Genomic DNA, 19,372 nt, shown 5'->3' on the forward strand with positions numbered 1-19,372 from the left:
AGGCTCTTGCCATATTCACCCAGGTTGTCAGTGCTGCACCAGCTCGTTCCCAGACAGCTCGGCCCGAAAAACGCGTTACCTATATAGAGGATTTGGACAATGAAGACAACATGTTCTAAATCTAATGTCTGCACCTTCTCCAGAATTAAAATAAAGGCAGCGTTTAACTTTCAAATAGCACTGCACAAAGGAAGAGCTTATCAGCTTGTCTCATGACATGCTACTGAAAAGTTTCATTTGTGTATCTTAATGTAAATATAGTTGTATAAGCTTTTTGGGTTTTAGGCACTGCCAAGTTATTTATTACCACCCGCTCCCTTATAATGATGATGACGCCAAAGTCACTGTGGGTGTTCAGAGCTCACAGCTTTGGGTGACATTTGTCTTGCTCTCTGTCGGTACCAGCTGTCTTTTTGGATACCGTAAAGTTATGTTGACTTTATTAACAGCTATAGAAGCTTTAGCCAGGTTGTGACGGTGTGTAACCCTAACAACACTAAGTGGGATACACATTAATAGTCAGTCTATGTACGCTAAACGTATCACTGAAGTAATTTTTTTTCCCTCTCCCCTAATATAAGAAAGGAACAGACATTAGACCTAGACCGGGGTTCGAGGCTTGAAAAAATCCAGTATTATTTGTTCTTCATGATGTGAAATATGTGTTGAAAAGCAACCCAAGATGAAGTCAGCCATGTGTGCCAGTGTGTTACTTGGCATGCCTTTGCTGGCCCCAACTGTAAGGGTCACTCTCCATTTCCTCCATTTTCCACTCCCCTTCACACCATTTGTGGTGAAGCAATGGGATGCACTGAAGTGCACCCTCTAGCCTCGTGTGGGATAGGGACATCAGATGCCACTCCAACCCCCTCGTCTTCCTCCGCCAGCCAACGGTGCGAAGATGAGAGGAGTGTGCTCTGAATGTTTTCTGCCTAGCAGAGGCTAGTTCTCACTTACGAAAATGGCCCCACTTTGACCTGTATATCAGGCACAATGGTGTAGGTTTCAAAGAAACATGGCACCAACAAGTTGGAAAACGTGGGCCATGCATGGACCGTGTTTGAGTCTGGCAAGCTCCAGATCTGCTACCAGGTTCCAGCCATTATCACAGGCGCAAAAATGCCAGGCCCCAGGTGTAGCAGGGAAAAAAAAATGCCATCTCAGCCAGGATGGCATCCCTGACCTCGGAGGCACTGTGCTGTCTGTCCCCCAAGCTGATCAGTTTCAGCACGGCCTGCTGACATCTCCCCACGCCTGTGTTACAGTGTTTGCCGCTAGTAGCTGGGGTGGAGGTTGCAGCATCGTAGGGTTTCAGTCTACTCCTGCCATGAATTTTGGCCTGGGAGAGGAGATAGGCCACCCCAGTTTGCACCCGGGGAACAGACTCCACCACATTCACCCTGCCTGTCATTAAAGATAAGCACTGCAGCATCCCTGACCACAGGCGCTTGTCCATGTGTCGGTGGTCAAGTGGACCTTGCAGCAAAGCGCAGAGCTCTGGGCCCGACTGATGTTATGGGACACATGCAGGCGCAAGGCAGAGACAGCACACCAAGAGAAGTAGTAACGGCTAGGCCCAGCATAGGGAGGTGCCCCAGATGCCATCTGCTGACGGAAGGCCTGGGTCTCCAGAAGCATAAACAAACACCAACATCTCCAGGGCCAGCAGTTTATCGATGAGGCTGTTACAGGCTTGGGCATGGGGGTGGGTTGTATTGTACTTCTGCCTGCAATGAAAAGCTTGGGAAATGTGGAGTGGCTGGGAAGAGGCGCATGATGGTGCAGGCCAAAAGGGCGCATGAGGGTGAACTCCCCAATGTGTCAGAGATAGGTGTGTAGGTGTCCTTGCATCATATACTTGCACCATATTTGGCTTTGGAAGTTAATTTTGTGCCAAAAAGTGGTTAAGACAGCGATCCCTCAGCTACTCCCGTTACACTGTCTATTGAAGTTACCATCTGTGGAAGTGGACCACCATTTCTAAGATCCCAAAGGAAGCAGGCAAGAGATGTGCAGTTCAGAAAAAAAGATGAGAAAATAAGTTTAGGCTGTAGAGCACAGAGGGATCGGAGAGGACAGAGCTGGTGTCGGCCAGGTATTCCCACAACATGCGCCTATACTTGTCCCTCCTGGTGACACTAGGCCCCTGAGTGGCAGTAATTTGTCCAGGGGGGCCATTAACGTGTTCCAGACCTAGGAATAAGTCTTCCAACAGGGTAGAGTTTTGCATGCCTTTGCTTCTACCCACTGTTTTTGCTGCTTAGCTTCCCTCCACATCTACTCTGCTTTCACCCCTAAACATCACCCCAGTTTATGCCTTTGCTTCTACCCAGGTTTTTTGTTGATTTAGCTTCCCTCTACATCTACACTGCTTTAGCCCCTAGACATCACCCCTGTCCATGTGGGGTCGGTGGCCTCGTCATCCACCAACTCCTCTTCCAATTGCGCACTGCCCCCTTACTGCAAACCGCACATGACCACAGCTTGCCTTGATGGCAACTGTGTCTCATGATCCCCACTTAGGTCCAGACTAGAGATGAGCGAACAGTGTTCTATCGAACACATGTTCGATCGGATATCAGGGTGTTCGCCATGTTCGAATCGAATCGAACACCACGTGGTAAAGTGCGCCAAAATTCGATTCCCCTCCCACCTTCCCTGGCGCCTTTTTTGCACCAATAACAGCGCAGGGGAGGTGGGACAGGAACTACGATACTGGGGGCATTGAAAAAAATTGGAAAAAGTCATTGGCTGCCGAAATCAGGTGACCTCCATTTTAGACGAATAGTGGATTTCAAATCCGGGTCATATGAGAATGTGAACTTTGTGACTATGAGACAGGGATAGCTGTACAGGCAGGGATAGCTAGGGATAACCTTTATTTAGGGGGGAATGTTATTAAAAATAACTTTTTGGGGCTCTATCGGGTGTGTAATTGTGATTTTTGTGAGATAAACTTTTTCCCATAGGGATGCATTGGCCAGCGCTGATTGGCCGAATTCCGTACTCTGGCCAATCAGTGCTGGCCAATGCATTCTATTAGCTTGATGAAGCAGAGTGTGCACAAGGGTTCAAGCGCACCCTCGGCTCTGATGTAGGAGAGCCGAGGGTGCACTTGAACCCTTGTGCACCCTCAGCTCTGCTACATCAGAGCCGAGGGTGCGCTTGAACCCTTGTGCACACTCTGCTTCATCAAGCTAATAGAATGCATTGGCCAGCGCTGATTGGCCAATGTATTCTATTAGCCTGATGAAGTAGAGCTGAATGTGTGTGCTAAGCACACACATTCAGCTCTACTTCATCGGGCTAATAGAATGCATTGGCCAGCGCTGATTGGCCAGAGTACGGAACTCGACCAATCAGCGCTGGCTCTGCTGGAGGAGGCGGAGTCTAAGATCGCTCCACACCAGTCTCCATTCAGGTCCGACCTTAGACTCCGCCTCCTCCGGCAGAGCCAGCGCTGATTGGCCGAAGGCTGGCCAATGCATTCCTATGCGAATGCAGAGACTTAGCAGTGCTGAGTCAGTTTTGCTCAACTACACATCTGATGCACACTCGGCACTGCTACATCAGATGTAGCAATCTGATGTAGCAGAGCCGAGGGTGCACTAGAACCCCTGTGCAAACTCAGTTCACGCTAATAGAATGCATTGGCCAGCGCTGATTGGCCAATGCATTCTATTAGCCCGATGAAGTAGAGCTGAATGTGTGTGCTAAGCACACACATTCAGCACTGCTTCATCAAGCCAATACAATGCATTAGCCAGTGCTGATTGGCCAGAGTACGGAATTCGGCCAATCAGCGCTGGCTCTGCTGGAGGAGGCGGAGTCTAAGGTCGGACCTGAATGGAGACTGGTGTGGAGCGATCTTAGACTCCGCCTCCTCCAGCAGAGCCAGCGCTGATTGGTCGAGTTCCGTACTCTGGCCAATCAGCGCTGGCCAATGCATTCTATTAGCCCGATGAAGTAGAGTTGAATGTGTGTGCTTAGCACACACATTCAGCTCTACTTCATCGGGCTAATAGAATACATTGGCCAATCAGCGCTGGCCAATGCATTCTATTAGCTTGATGAAGCAGAGTGTGCACAAGGGTTCAAGCGCACCCTCGGCTCTGATGTAGCAGAGCTGAGGGTGCACAAGGGTTCAAGTGCACCCTCGGCTCTCCTACATCAGAGCCGAGGGTGCGCTTGAACCCTTGTGCAGCCTCGGCTCTGCTACATCAGAGCCGAGGGTGCGCTTGAACCCTTGTGCACACTCTGCTTCATCAAGCTAATAGAATGCATTGGCCAGCACTGATTGGCCAGAGTACGGAATTCGGCCAATCAGCGCTGGCCAATGCATTCTATTAGCCCGATGAAGTAGAGCTGAATGTGTGTGCTAAGCACACACATTCAGCACTGCTTCATCACGCCAATACAATGCATTAGCCAGTGCTGATTGGCCAGAGTACGGAATTCGGCCAATCAGCGCTGGCTCTGCTGGAGGAGGCGGAGTCTAAGATCGCTCCACACCAGTCTCCATTCAGGTCCGACCTTAGACTCCGCCTCCTCCGGCAGAGCCAGCGCTGATTGGCCGAAGGCTGGCCAATGCATTCCTATGCGAATGCAGACTTAGTCTAAGTCTAAGGTCGGACCTGAATGGAGACTGGTGTGGAGCGATCTTAGACTCCGCCTCCTCCAGCAGAGCCAGCGCTGATTGGCCGAATTCCGTACTCTGGCCAATCAGCACTGGCTAATGCATTGTATTGGCGTGATGAAGCAGTGCTGAATGTGTGTGCTTAGCACACACATTCAGCTCTACTTCATCGGGCTAATAGAATGCATTGGCCAGCGCTGATTGGCCGAATTCCGTACTCTGGCCAATCAGCACTGGCTAATGCATTGTATTGGCTTGATGAAGCAGTGCTGAATGTGTGTGCTTAGCACACACATTCAGCTCTACTTCATCGGGCTAATAGAATGCATTGGCCAGCGCTGATTGGCCGAATTCCGTACTCTGGCCAATCAGCACTGGCTAATGCATTGTATTGGCTTGATGAAGCAGTGCTGAATGTGTGTGCTTAGCACACACATTCAGCTCTACTTCATCGGGCTAATAGAATGCATTGGCCAATCAGCGCTGGCCAATGCATTCTATTAGCGTGAACTGAGTTTGCACAGGGGTTCTAGTGCACCCTCGGCTCTGCTACATCAGATTGCTACATCTGATGTAGCAGTGCCGAGTGTGCATCAGATGTGTAGTTGAGCAAAACTGACTCAGCACTGCTAAGTCTGCATTCGCATAGGAATGCATTGGCCAGCCTTCGGCCAATCAGCGCTGGCTCTGCCGGAGGAGGCGGAGTCTAAGGTCGGACCTGAATGGAGACTGGTGTGGAGCGATCTTAGACTCCGCCTCCTCCAGCAGAGCCAGCGCTGATTGGCCGAATTCCGTACTCTGGCCAATCAGCACTGGCTAATGCATTGTATTGGCGTGATGAAGCAGTGCTGAATGTGTGTGCTTAGCACACACATTCAGCTCTACTTCATCGGGCTAATAGAATGCATTGGCCAGCGCTGATTGGCCGAATTCCGTACTCTGGCCAATCAGCACTGGCTAATGCATTGTATTGGCTTGATGAAGCAGTGCTGAATGTGTGTGCTTAGCACACACATTCAGCTCTACTTCATCGGGCTAATAGAATGCATTGGCCAGCGCTGATTGGCCGAATTCCGTACTCTGGCCAATCAGCACTGGCTAATGCATTGTATTGGCTTGATGAAGCAGTGCTGAATGTGTGTGCTTAGCACACACATTCAGCTCTACTTCATCGGGCTAATAGAATGCATTGGCCAATCAGCGCTGGCCAATGCATTCTATTAGCGTGAACTGAGTTTGCACAGGGGTTCTAGTGCACCCTCGGCTCTGCTACATCAGATTGCTACATCTGATGTAGCAGTGCCGAGTGTGCATCAGATGTGTAGTTGAGCAAAACTGACTCAGCACTGCTAAGTCTGCATTCGCATAGGAATGCATTGGCCAGCCTTCGGCCAATCAGCGCTGGCTCTGCCGGAGGAGGCGGAGTCTAAGGTCGGACCTGAATGGAGACTGGTGTGGAGCGATCTTAGACTCCGCCTCCTCCAGCAGAGCCAGCGCTGATTGGCCGAATTCCGTACTCTGGCCAATCAGCACTGGCTAATGCATTGTATTGGCGTGATGAAGCAGTGCTGAATGTGTGTGCTTAGCACACACATTCAGCTCTACTTCATCGGGCTAATAGAATGCATTGGCCAGCGCTGATTGGCCGAATTCCGTACTCTGGCCAATCAGCACTGGCTAATGCATTGTATTGGCTTGATGAAGCAGTGCTGAATGTGTGTGCTTAGCACACACATTCAGCTCTACTTCATCGGGCTAATAGAATGCATTGGCCAGCGCTGATTGGCCGAATTCCGTACTCTGGCCAATCAGCACTGGCTAATGCATTGTATTGGCTTGATGAAGCAGTGCTGAATGTGTGTGCTTAGCACACACATTCAGCTCTACTTCATCGGGCTAATAGAATGCATTGGCCAATCAGCGCTGGCCAATGCATTCTATTAGCGTGAACTGAGTTTGCACAGGGGTTCTAGTGCACCCTCGGCTCTGCTACATCAGATTGCTACATCTGATGTAGCAGTGCCGAGTGTGCATCAGATGTGTAGTTGAGCAAAACTGACTCAGCACTGCTAAGTCTGCATTCGCATAGGAATGCATTGGCCAGCCTTCGGCCAATCAGCGCTGGCTCTGCCGGAGGAGGCGGAGTCTAAGGTCGGACCTGAATGGAGACTGGTGTGGAGCGATCTTAGACTCCGCCTCCTCCAGCAGAGCCAGCGCTGATTGGTCGAGTTCCGTACTCTGGCCAATCAGCACTGGCCAATGCATTTCTATGGGGAAAAGTTAGCTTGCGAAAATCGCAAACTGACAGGGATTTCCATGAAATAAAGTGACTTTTATGCCCCCAGACATGCTTCCCCTGCTGTCCCAGTGTCATTCCAGGGTGTTGGTATCATTTCCTGGGGTGTCATAGTGGACTTGGTGACCCTCCAGACACGAATTTGGGTTTCCCCCTTAACGAGTTTATGTTCCCCATAGACTATAATGGGGTTCGAAACCCATTCGAACACTCGAACAGTGAGCGGCTGTTCGAATCGAATTTCGAACCTCGAACATTTTAGTGTTCGCTCATCTCTAGTCCAGACAAGTCGGTGGCGGGTCCAAAACCCCAAAATTGGAAGGAAATGGCAGATGCTGCAGTATTTCTAACACCTGTTCCTGGTGCTCGGGCCTGGTCTGTGTTGTACCCTGCACCCTGCTTAACGCATCTGCCATATCCGAAGTTGTGCTGAGCGCATGCTAATGTTTCGTGTCCAGTGCAATGGATGGGATGGGATTTCACATAAGTCTGCCACCCATGGCCACTCATGGTTGAGCAACTGAGGGAGTTGACTTTGACGAACCCGAGGGTTTTGGAGTTGGAACTACATCAAAGGTCTGTGCTGCTCACACACTCTGCTCAACACATGATATGTTTAGTGCCAGCAGTGTGGAGACGTCGCACAACAGCCGTTGTTCCAGCAGGTACAGGCGTTGTAGGAGTGCATAGAGGCTAGCAGCGGCAACTATACACTTTAAAAACTATCCGCACAAGCGCCACACTTTCACCAGTAGCTCAGGAACATTGGGGTACCTTTTTCAAAAGATTAGCAGCAATGAGTTAAAAACGTGGCCCAGGCATGGAATATGTTGCAGGCTGCCAAGCTACAGAGCCAATCCCAGGTTACGGCCATTATCACACATGACAACATGCCTGGGCCCAGGTGCAGTGGCAAAAACCACATTGCCGTCTCATCGAGGATGGCATGACTCACTTTGTAGGCAGTGTGCTGTCTGGCCCCCAAGCTGATGAGCTTCAGCACGGCCCGCTGACGTCTCCTCACACCAGTGTTGCAGCGTTTCCAGCTCGTAGCTGGGGTCAATTTAACAGCGGAGGAGGGTGGTGTTTCAGCCCTCCTCCCAGGAATGTTGTGTGGGGAGACAAGTCAGGCCACCACATTTTGCGACCCGGTCCACGCCTCAACTACATTCAACCACTGTGCCCAAATTGAAAGGTAGCATCCCTGTCCGCATGCACTTGTCCATTCGTAACTGGTCACATGGAACTTTAGGGCTAAGCGCTGAATTTAGGGACCGCCTCATGTTTGGGGGAAAGTGCTGGTGTGGACGGCACAGTGCGGTGGCGCAGTAGACACTCTGCCCAAAAAGGGCAGAGTGTCCCCCAGCCGGGATTCCAACATCTCCTGGGCCAGATTTCTTGAGATGAGGCCATTGAAGCCTTGGGCATGTGGGTGGGTTGCGCTGTACTTTAGCATGAAATGAAAGGCTTGGGAGATGGGGAGTTGCTGGGAAGAGGCGCATGATGGCGCGGGCAAAAGGAGAAATGGCAGGAAAAGGTGAGGATAAGGGTGAACTCCCCAAAGTGTCAGAGGCAGATGTGGAGGTGTCCTGGCTCCTGGTCTGGACTGCAGCGCCAGCCCTGTCAACAGTGGAAGAGGCAGTGGCCGCCAGGCCAAACGACGATTATCCTGCGCTTGCTCTCACCCACTGAGCCCAGGGCTTGCCTTCCAAATGATGGCACCCGCAAGAGGTGGTGAGATTCCTCTCCGCAGATCTCCAAACCATCTTGGACTTGCAAATTGCACTAAATTTGTCATGTAACTGACATGTATATGATGAGTCTATCCATTGTCTGTTCATTTTGGTGAAAGTCAGCCTGTCAGCTGACAGACAGCTGTGCTTGTCAGTGATGATGTCACCGGCTGCTTGTACCCCCAGTTTTTGCTGCTTAGCTTGCCTCCACATCCACACTGCTTTTGCCCCTACACATCACCCCTATCCATGCCTGTGCCTCTAGCCATAAGTCTGCCACCCATGGAAACTCATGGTGCAGAAAGTGAGGGAGCTGACTCTGAGGAACCCTTGGGTTTTGTAGCTGGTACTCCATCAAAGGTCTCTGCTGCTCACACACCCTGCTGAACATACGGTATCTAGGGTTAGAGCGTGTGGTGACCTCGCACAACAGTAGGTGCTTCAGGCAGATGTAGGCCTTGCTGGAGTGTATTGCGGCTAGCTCCAGGTACTGTAGACTTGGGAAAGTGGGTGTCCAAGTGCCGCACTTTCACCCTTAGCTCAGCTAATTTGGGGTATGTTTTTAAAAATCATTGCACCACTACATTGAACATGTGGGCCAGGCATGGAACGTGTTGGAGGCTGGCAAGCTCCAGAGCCCTCCAACAAGCTAAAAAACCTGGCCCCAGGGGCAGCGGGGATAAACAAATTGCCATCTCATCCAGGATGGCATCCCTGACCTCAGAGGCAGTGTGCTGTCCGTCTCCCAAGCTGATGAGCTTCAGCCCAGCCTGCTGACGTCTCCCCACACCAGTGTTGCAGCGTTTTCAGCTCGTAGCTGGGGTAAATCTAACAGCGGAGGAGGAGGAGGGTGGTGTTTCAGCCCTCCTCCCAGGAATGTTTTGTGGGGAAACAAGTCAGGAAAATTCTTGAAACGGGAGAGTTTTGCATCTTTGCCCTTGCTGCCTATGGACATCCCTTTGCCTCTAGCCACCATTTTCCCTGCTTTGCTTGCCTCCACATCCACACTGCTTTTGCCCCTAGACATCACCCCAGTCCATGCCTTAGCTTGTACCCCCAGTTTTTCCTGCTTAGCTTGCCTCCACATCCACACTGCTTTTGCCCCTAGACATCACCCCAGTCCATGCCTTAGCTTGTACCCCCAGTTTTTCCTGCTTAGCTTGCCTCCACATCCACACTGCTTTTGCCCCTAGACATCACCCCAGTCCATGCCTTAGCTTGTACCCCCAGTTTTTCCTGCTTAGCTTGCCTCCACATCCACACTGCTTTTGCCCCTAGACATCACCCCAGTCCATGCCTTAGCTTGTATCCCCAGTTTTTCCTGCTTAGCTTGCCTCCACATCCACACTGCTTTTGCCCCTAGACATCACCCCAGTCCATGCCTTAGCTTGTACCCCCAGTTTTTCCTGCTTAGCTTGCCTCCACATCCACACTGCTTTTGCCCCTAGACATCATCCCTATCCATGCCTCTTCCCCTAGCCATAACTCTGCCACCCCTGGAAACTCATGGTGCAGAAACTTTGGTTGCTGACTTTGAGGAACCCTTGGGTTTTGTAGATGGAACTTCATCAAAGGTCTGTGCAGCTCACACACCCTGCTCAAGATATGGTATTGTAGGGTTTCAGCGTGTGTGAATGACGGACAACAGCCTGTGTTTGGACAGATGTAGGCCTTGCTAGAGTGTTTTTAGGCTAGCAGCGACTCCTGTGCACTTGCAAAAGTGGGCGCACAAGTGCCGCATTTTCAACAGTAGCTTCGGTACATTTGGGTATGTTTTTAAAAAACTTTGCACCACTAGGTTAGACGTGGGCCAAACATGGAACGTGTTGGAGGCTGGCAAGCTCCAGAGCCGCTACCAGGTTCCAGCCATTATCACAGGCGTAAAAATGCCAGGCCCCAGGTGTAGCAGGGAAAAAAAAATGCCATCTCAGCCAGGATGGCATCCCTGACCTCGGAGGCACTGTGCTGTCTGTCCCCCAAGCTGATGAGCTTCAGCACCGCCTGCTGACGTCTCCCCACACCAGTGTTTTAGCGTTTGCCGCTAGTAGCTGTGGTGGAGGTTGCAGCGTCGTAGGGTTTCAGTCTACTCCTGCCATGAATTTTGGCCTGGGAGAGGAGATAGGCCACCCCAGTTTGCACCCGGGGAACAGACTCCACCACATTCACCCTGCCTGTCATTAAAGATAAGCACTGCAGCATCCCTGACCACAGGCGCTTGTCCAAGTGTCGGTGGTCAAGTGGACCTTGCAGCAAAGCGCGGAACTAAGGGCCCACCTGATGTTGAGTGACACGTGCTGGTGCAAGGCGGGGACGCCACACCGGGAGAAGTTGAGACGGCTAGGGACGGCATAGTGAGGTGCCACAGTTGCCATCAGGTCCGGGAAGGCGGGAGTTTCAACAAGCCGGAACGCCAACCTCTCCTGGGCCAGCAGTTTAGCGATGTTGGCGTTCTAGGCTTGCGTGGGTGGGTGGTTAGCGGTGTATTTCTGCCGGCGCTCCAATGTCTGAGAGATGGTGGGTTGTTGTAAAGAAGCGCCTGATGGTGCCTTTGATGGTGCAGGAGAAGGAGATAAGACAGAAACAGGGGAGGATGAGGGAGAAGTCAACAAAGTGGCGGAGGCAGATGAAGTGATGTCCTGGCTCGTCCTCTGGAGTGCATCGCCAGCACTGTGAGCAGAGGCAGTGGCATGAACGGCGGGCGACGTTTGTCCTGCCGTTGCTGCCTGCCACTGATTCCATTGCTTGGATTCCAAATGACGGTGCATTGAAGTGGTGGACAGGTTGCTCTTCTCAGGGCCCCTACTCGATTTCGAGAGGCAAATTGTGTAGACGACACTATATCTGTCCTCGGCGCATTCCTTGAAAAAACTCTACACCTTCAAGAAACGTGCCCTCGATGGGGGAGTTTTTCTGGGCTGGGTACAAAAGGGAACATCTTCGGACATTCCGGGTCTGGCCTGGCTTCGGCAAAGCAGCTGACCTCTGCCTCTGGACATGTCTCTGCCTCTAGCTACCCTTTTTGGTGCTGCACCTGCCTCAACATCCACACTACTTTCCCAGCTTGACATCTGCCTTGTCCAGGTAGGGTCGGTGTCCTCGTCGTCCACCACCTCCTCTTCCAACTCCTGTCTCGCCTCCTCCTCCTGCACAATGCGCATGTCAACTGGCTGCCCTGACAGCAACTGCGTCTCATCGTCGTCGATGAGGGTGGGTTGCTGGTCATCCGCCACCAAATCGACCGGAGATGGAATGGAGGAGACTCTAGTGTTTGAGCATCTGGACACAGATACTCGTCTGTTAGGTCCGTGGAATCGCGAAATGGAGGGGCAGGTTGCGGTACAGTCAAAGGAAGGGAGAACAGCTCTGGGGAGCAGGGACAGTTGGGGTTATTGTTCTGAGAAGATTGGGAATTTTGGGTGGAAGGAGGACAAGACTGTTGGGTAAGAGGAGGTAGAGGCTGACTGGCTGGTGGACAATGTGCTTTAAGCGTTATCCGACAGCCATTGCAAGACCTGTTCCTGGTTCTCGGGCCTACTAATCTTTGTACCATTCAGCCTAGTTAATGTGGAACTTTTGTGCAAAGCGCAGAACTTAGGGCCCGCCTGATGTTAAGGGACACACGCTGGTACAAGGCTCAACTCACCCTAAGTGCCAAAAACACTGCTGGTGCAAGGCTCTACTCATGCCAAGGGCCTCAATCTCTGCTGGTAGCTCAGCTTAAGGTCATGTAACTTTGTTTGGAAGGGCTCATGTTAAGGGCTAGAAAAGTGAATTTTGGAAGGTCTTACCACATCACACACACACACACACACACACACACACACACACTCAAAATGACAGTTAAGGGTGAGGGCTTTTGGAATTCCCATTGCCTATTCCATTTGTGGTTGTCATGGGGAACGTGATTTAAAGGGGTGGTTGTTACTGTTTGTTGAGCTTAAATTGGGGTTTGTGTCCATCCATTTGGGGAGTAAAGAAGGTTTCCAGGTATTTTCCCACTTTGATAGAGGTTTTTTTGAATGTGGAAAGTGTGTAGTTGTTAGGCAGTGATGTTGGGGTAATAGAGGGTCTTTGGTGTGTTAGATGCCCCCAGGCATGCTTCCCCTGCTGTCCCAGTGTCATTCCAGAGGTGTTGGCATCATTTCCTGGGGTGTCATAGTGGACTTGGTGACCCTCCAGACACGGATTTGGGTTTCCCCCTTAACGAGTATCTGTTCCCCATAGACTATAATGGGGTTCGAAACCCGTTCGAACACACGAACATTGAGCGGCTGTTCGAATCGAATTTCGAACCTCGAACATTTTAGTGTTCGCTCATCTCTACTCTCAGTGGGTTAGCTTCAGTGAAATTACCATCAGCTAGCCCGCTGTGATATAGAGTAGCAGTGTAGTGAATGGGATTTAAACAAATCCCATTCACACACTAAAGAAACATAACGCAAAGTGTTTTGCGCTGTGGGTTTTCCATACACATGTTCAGTCACTGTTTTCAATTTTTACAAGGCAAAGGTTGAAAACTAGCCAGTCACGCAGGAATTGTTGCTGAAAGTTGCATTGAAAACCTGCTTAATTCAGCTGGGGTTTTTCTGCCACAGTACGGTCCCTGCAGGATGTCCTCTATAGACATCCTGCAGCAGATCTGCCCGTAGTGTCCTTAGCCTGAGAAAGCTCTTCCATGTAATTCCATGTGGTATTAAAAGCATTTTATTAAACATAAGAAGACAAAACCATAAGAAATTTGATAGCATTTGCCTTCCAGCAAATATTTAAGCATTTCAGTTTCTGATTTTTTTCTGCAATGTGTGAACAGGATTAACCAGAATCCCATCCACTTTGCAGGTAATGTAAATTGTAGCATTTTTTGCCACTGGGTTTTGCTACGGCCAAAATGCGTGTTCACAACATTGGGCCCAGCCTTAGGCCTGGTTCACATCTGCGTTCGGTATTCCGTTCAGGGAGTCCGCTTGGGCATCTCCCGAATGGAATACCAAACACATTAAAAAATGGTTAGCAAGGAAACCACACAGACCCCATAGACTGTAATGATGTCCGTGTGTTTTCTGCACGTGTGTTTTCCATGCTGCTTGCAGTACTTTTCGCTAGTGTTGAGTGAGTAGTATTCAATCGAATACCTCGCCGGCATAGGAATGCGTGTAATCGGCCAAATACCAAGAGGTTAAACACTTTGAATATTCGATGCGTTTAACCCCTTGGTGTTTGGCCGATTACACGCATTCCTATGCTGGCGAGGTATTCAATCGAATGCTACTCACTCAACACTACTTTTCGCTCCATATGATTCATGCGGACACCGCGTGGAAAACACAAAGACCCTATTATAGTCTATGGGGTCTGTGTGGTTTCTTTGTTAACTGCTTTTTAATGCATTCGGTATTCCGTTTGGGGGGTGCACAAGTGCACTCTCCGAATGAAATACCGAACACAGATGTGAACTAGGCCTCAAAGAGATCAAACATATGTTTAGAAATTCAGTTGAGAAAAAAAACAGTTTATTCTTATTAACTATCCACAAGACACATGGAAGGGGTTAGAGGATCAAGTTCCTGGAATCTCAATTATGGTATGTTTAGTAAATGATGAACATTAATAAATCCCAAGAATAATCTCGTACACCATTAAATCCTATGCTAATTGGTTACTGTTTGTAAGTAATACACTTAATAAAAATAGAACAGATTTATAGTTAACTGTTACATATTTCTATCTAGCTGCAGGAAAGATGTTATAGATGTTCTAGATGTATTTAGATCTAATTTAGTACAAAGATATTATACATGTTCTGCCAATTAGGGAGCAATACTTCCTGCATTACCCTTAATAATCTACTCTGACAGCTTTCATTATTCATTATTTTAGCACCCACTGAATGCTACTTTATTGCCAGCAAGGTTCCACATAGCAAACTGCAGCCAAAAAAAGAAAGGTGCGAAAAAAACGCAGCAGAATCACATAATGGTTTTTTTTTCAGCAGTGGTTTTCACAGAAACTTTTTCTCTGCGGACTTTCTGACTCTATTATACCCACACGGAAAATGTCAGCAATTTCATAGGTATAATTGACATGCTGATTTACAAAAACACGTTTTTGAAAATGCAGCCCTTCCACTGCAGATTTTTTTCTGCAATGTGTGGAAGAGATTAGACTGTGTCTAAAAATTCAGCATTTTTAGACACAGCATTTGCGCCATGGCCAAAATACTGCGTTTTCGGAATGTGGGGCCCAGCCTTAAAGAATGTATTAAGCACTTAGTATTGTATTGTATTTTTAAGAATTACTATATGTGGTGACCAAACAATAGATTTTGATCCAGTGGTATTTCATGGACCAGTACATCTTGGTTTAGGGTCACCGGGCAATTCTGTGGCTCATGTTTTAGTCGGTCTACAACTAGCCTTTTCTATTGAGTCTAAACTATTAGCTGGTGCAGGTTTTTCATGCATTTTCTGATGACTAATATTCGTTATAGGACCAAACAAGCCGGAGTTGAGGAGTAAAAAAGTCATGTATGACTAATGTAATGAATAATGTGAAACTATTATTGTTTTAAATGAAAATATTATATTCCTCAAAAGTTTAATACAAATAATGGGCATGACTTAAAGTGTAATTCCATTTGCATGGAATTTTAAAAGTACCACTAGTCTCCGGCAATGCTTATAGTTATACGTCTGATATTTTGATCACTTTTTATTCTAATTTTTATGGAAGGCATTTGCCAGATAAGAAAATTATCTTTATATGTTTGTAGAACGGGCACTTTCAGATATTGAGATGTGTAATTTTTTAATGTTTGTTTTTGTTTCTTTATTTTAAAATTTTAGAGCTTTTAGGTTTTTGGGTTTTTTTGTTTTTTGGTTTTTTTTAAAACCATTTTATTAACCCCTTCCCGCCGATGGCATTTTTTGATTTTCGTTTTTCGTTTTTGACTCCCCTCCTTCTAAACCCCATAACTTTTTTATTTCTCTGCTCCCAGAGTCATATGAGGTCTTAATTTTTGCGGGACAATTTTTTCTTCATGATGCCACCATTAATTATTCTATATAATGTACTGGGAAGCAGGAAAAAAATTCAGAATGGGGTGGATTTGAAGAAAAAATGCATTTCTGCGACTTTCTTACGGGCTTTGGTTTTACGGCATTCACTGTGCAGCCAAAATGACATGTCCCCTGTATTCTGTGTTTCGGTACGGTTCCAGGGATACCAAATTTATATGGTTTTATTTACATTTTGACCCCTAAAAAAAATTCCAAAACGGTGTTAAAAAATTTTTTTTCTAAAAGTCGCCATATTCCGACGGCCGTAACTTTTTTATACATAGGTGTACGGGGATGCATAGGGCGTCTTTTTTTGCGGGGCCAGGTGTACTTTTTAGTTCTACCATTTTCGGGAAATGTTATTGCTTTGATCACTTTTTATTCAAATTTTTATCAGAATTAAAACAGTGAAAAAACGGCGGTTTGGCACTTTTGACTATTTTTCCTGCTACGGCGTTTACCGAACAGGAAAAATATTTTTATAGATTTGTAGAGCGGGCGATTTTGGACGCGGGGATACCTAACATGTATATGTTTCACAGTTTTTAACTACTTTTATATGTGTTCTAGGGAAAGGGGGGTGATTTGAACTTTTAATACTTTTTATATTTTTTTATATTTTTTTTTACTTTTTTTTTTATTTTTTTTTTGCATTTATTAGACCCCCTAGGGGTGTTGAACCCCAGGGGGTCTGATCACTAATGCAATGCATTACAATGCTAATGCATTGCAATGCATTGCAAAAAATCATCATCTCTTTTGCAGGCTGTATACACCAGCCTGCAAAAGAGAGAATTTGCAGACTGGCTGGGAGCCCTTAACAAGGCTCCCGGCTGTCATGGCAACAGGGGGTCGGCCCTGGAGCATGCTCCAGGAGCCGGCGATCCCTGCCAAAATGGCGGCGCCCATGCGCCGCCGGGAAGATGGCGCCTCTGGCGCCTTTGACAGCAGCGCCGGAGAAGTTAATGCCTCCGATCGGTCCGGGGACCAATCAGAGGCATGAGAGCCGGTTGTCTACTGCTTAAAGCAGTAGACACCCGGCGGCTATGACGGCCGCCCGGCTCCCGGGCGGTCGCCATAGTTACAGACTCGACACGCGCCGTACTATTACGGCGCATGTTGGGAAGGGGTTAAATTACTGTGTTCATCACATGACCATAGTCTGTATATCACATGACTATGGTCAGAATTTTATCTGCTAGTGAGCAGAATGAATGACAGCAAGCAGATATCTAGAAAACTGTGAGAAATTGATACACAAAGTATATTGTAAAATTGCACAGCTTTTATTATACAAACAATAACATTTGTCTCTCAATATTGACCTGAAAGTGGCCAACCCCTTTAAGTAATGTCTTAAGCAAGTGAAAGGCATACTTGATTGGATTGAGATCTGGTGATTGACTCAGCCATTGCAGAATATTCCATTTTGTTGCCTTAAATTCCTAGACTGCTTTTACAGTTTGTTTTGGCTCATTGTCCATCTGTACTATGAAGTGCCATCCAATCATTCTTTCTCCATTTGGTTGAATCGAAGCAGAAAATCTATTCCTGTACACTTTTGAATTCATCCAACTGTTTGTCACATCATCAATAAACACTAGTGACCCAGTTCCATTGGAAGCTATATATCCCATGCAATCACACTACCTCCACAATGCTTTACAGAGAATGTGATGTGGTGTGCCTGTTCCAAGCTCCATACTTTCTTTTTCCCATCATTCTGGTACAGGTTGATCTTAGTTTCATCTGTCCAAAAAATGCTGTTCCAGAATTGGGCTGGCTTCTTTACATGTTTATTGGCAAAGACTAATCTTTTTCTATTTTTGAGGCTGATTAATGATGTGAACCCTCTTTATTTGTTCTCATAAAGTCTTCACTTTATAGTAGACTTAGATATTAGAGATGAGCGAACAGTAAAATGTTCGAGGTTCAATATTCGTTTCGAGTAGCCCCTCAATATTCGACTACTCGAATCAAATCAAACCCTATTATAGTCTATGGGGGGAAAATGCTCGTTTCAGGGGTAGGCAACATTCGATCAAATTATACTTGCCAAGTCCACGAGTGAGGGCTGGATCCTCCAAGAAGTCTTCTCCATGCAGTGTCCCCGCAGCGTCTTCCGGCTCTGAATTCACTCTGCCAGGCATCGGGCCTGGGCAGAGCCGACTGCGCATGCCCGCACTACAAGCAGACATGCGCAGTCGGCTCTGCCCAGGCCCGATGCTTGGCAGAGTGAATGAAGAGCCGGAAGACGCCGCAGGGAAGCTGCACGGAGAAGACTTCTAAAGGTAGGAGAAGAACCAGCGTTGATTGGCCGACTGTATAGCATTCGGCCAATCAATGCTGGTTCTGCATCAAACTTTTACATTTGAATAGCGAGTGGTACTCGATCAAGTACGAGTATTTCGAATACCGTAGTATTCGTTCGAATACCTACTCGATCGAGTACTGCTCGCTCATCTCTATTAGATATTGAAGCACCTACTTCTTGGATGGTGTTCTTCACATGGGTGATTGTTATGAAGGGGCTTTTCTTCACTATGGAAAAGATTCTTTGATCATCCACCAGTCTTTTCTACTGAGGACGTCCAGTCCTTTTTGAATTTCCATGCTCACCAGCATGCTTTTTTTTATTTTCCCCCCAGAATGTACCAAACTGTTGATTTGGTGACTCCTATCATTTCTATTAGCTCTTTGAGAGAAGTCCTCAGTAGTTGATACCTTTTTTAATGGCTAACTTAAAAAGTTTTTTGATGAAATATCGAGCTTTCGGGACTACTATAAAGGTCCCTTCATCAGGATGGTATAACACAATGTCTGAAGGTAGGCATATATATACAGAGAAATGGAGTGTTAGATGCAAAATAGATGGAAAACAGGAAAAAGGTATCAACTACTGAGGACTTCTCTCAAAAAATTTCTTTCATTTCATATTCACTGGCTAACACGGTACAAGGATATTTTTTCTTTTTCTATTAGCTCTTTGATAGATTTATTTTCAGCGATGGTCTGTTTCGCTTACATTAAGAGCTCCTTATGTTGTGGGTTCACAACAACAGCTTCCAAATGCAAATTCCACATCTGGAATCAACTTCAGTCCTTTCACCTACTTAATTAATTATGTATTAAGGAGGGAATTGCCCATGCAGCCCATTAGCTAGCTTTTGAGAAAACTGTCCAATTACTTTGGGTTCCTTGAAAAATAAGAAGCTTCATATTACAGAGCTCTACATCCTAAACCCTTCCTCCAATTAGGATGTGAGTACACAGATGAAAGCTGAGAGTCTGCACGTTAAGCGCATATGGATTATATAACTGTATCTTGTATAGGTTTTGGTAAACAGCTAAAATGCCCAAATGTGTGTCACTGTCCAATTGTTTCTGGTCCTAGCTGTAACTGGAGGTACTAAATAACTTAAGAAACCCTTTCTGCCATAGAGAAATATACATATACAGTTCTAGACTTTACTTACTCTACCTTACTATTTAATAATATTTCTGGCTAAAAGAAGAATATGGTAAGGTTAAATGCCAGATATATTTTAGAATGATTAAAATATTTCATACTGCAACAAAACAAATGCTTTAAAATTTCAATATTGAAAAGCTATAGACCTCTAATTCCAGAAGTACAGTAATTCCTTAGACA

This window comes from Leptodactylus fuscus, chromosome 5 (assembly GCF_031893055.1).
Source record: "Leptodactylus fuscus isolate aLepFus1 chromosome 5, aLepFus1.hap2, whole genome shotgun sequence".
NCBI lineage: Eukaryota > Metazoa > Chordata > Amphibia > Anura > Leptodactylidae > Leptodactylus > Leptodactylus fuscus.